Source organism: Lathyrus oleraceus, chromosome 6 (assembly GCF_024323335.1).
Source record: "Lathyrus oleraceus cultivar Zhongwan6 chromosome 6, CAAS_Psat_ZW6_1.0, whole genome shotgun sequence".
NCBI lineage: Eukaryota > Viridiplantae > Streptophyta > Magnoliopsida > Fabales > Fabaceae > Lathyrus > Lathyrus oleraceus.
In genome coordinates, this window is record NC_066584.1 from 285,997,014 (window position 1) to 285,998,487 (window position 1,474).

The window sequence follows — 1,474 nt, forward strand, 5'->3', positions numbered from 1 at the left end:
TGTATAATAACAGCAGCTTTATGTCTCCGAAGCAAAACAACATATTCCTTTCCTGTTTTCTTTTTTATAGTAGAGTCATCAGCAGCTTCAACTCTGGTACAAGATCTTGGCACAAAAACTCCAATCCAACACCACATGCACCTTTAACAAGGGAACTTTGCAAACAAAAAGTACCTCAAGAAGTCCTGTGATGTTATGATATCTTTCTTTATGATCGGTTACGTGGAGGCAACTGGAGACCAATCCAAGAGAAATTGCAGCAGACCATTGACGATGTTCATGTTCATGTTGGAGCAAACACTCCAAAAGAAAATTTGAAGCAGCGGATTCAACAGTGTGAACAGATGGAGGCAAAACGGCACAAAGTGCACCAATGACCAGTGATGATAAATTTTAAGGCTTGTTTCTCAAAACATTCGCAGTGGCCGCCTAAGAGCTTTCGCCTTTCGCCAGGCTTGAGAGTTAATGCTGCTATATCCTTCCTTGGATGTCTGAGGTCAAATTATTCTTTGTACTATTTCTGATGTTTCTTATCAATCTCTCCTACTTGGTGATTGTATGATATCAATTACTATCATGTGACAGATATTATCTCAGTCTCTGTAATTTAGAAAAATTATAAAATTTGAACAACATTTTCAAGCTAAAAAAAAAACAAGTTGCTTATCAAGGAATGAAAGTGCCCATGTCAAGCTTGTATACACGGAGCATGAATGTTGAGTTGCAAGTTTTCCACAGAGTTCCCAAATAGGAACCAACGTTGGACATCCCAAGATGTCGTTTGCTTTAATATTTTCCCACTGTGTCCATCTAAGTTTAAAGACCCACTAGTCAAATGAGAAGAGATTTCATCTGTGTTACCATTGAATTATCTATCAAAATCCATGCAAATGAACGATGACCTTCGGCCATTAGCTTGATTCCGACGATAACCAGGCTCGGTCCCTCTTAAAAAACTCACATGATAATGACTCTCCCTTAAAACATGGTAAACCACTAGAATCTCCTTGAATCAAACAATGTCCATCAAAGCTTTTCATGACTAATATTTTTGACCACATACTCTAATCCAAACACAATAATCCTCGAATTCCTTGATTACCACCGACGCGGAATGCGCCTATGCATCTAAATATGTTGACGGTAGAACCTCGCCTTGAATGCGCACAACACAACAAGGTGCACCCATAACAGAAAAGGAGACCACTTGATGCTCATGAAAAAGGAGTACCATAGTAGAGGAACAAAATCATGAGTAGCAAATAATGAATGAAATAATGATATGAATATCAGGGTCAAAATCGGGGTGTGACAGATATGAAATGATGATCATGCAATAATGAGCAATTAATGATGATAAATGCACAAAGGCAAACAAGCAAACATGTACAGATGAACCAATAAGCAATCAATGATTCAGTTAGCACACACTATATATAAGCAATTAGGCTCAAGCAAGGGTTAGACTTTAAAG

At 38.1% G+C, this 1,474-nt stretch overlaps 1 non-coding gene across 1 annotated transcript; it reads left to right on the forward strand.

The window, feature by feature from the left end:
- The first annotated feature begins 375 nt into the window (after positions 1–375).
- On the forward strand, positions 376–499 carry LOC127099884 (small nucleolar RNA SNORD14). The gene has a single exon (XR_007794347.1). It is a non-coding gene; the product is annotated as a small nucleolar RNA SNORD14 (small nucleolar RNA).
- Positions 500–1,474: the final 975 nt, after the last annotated feature.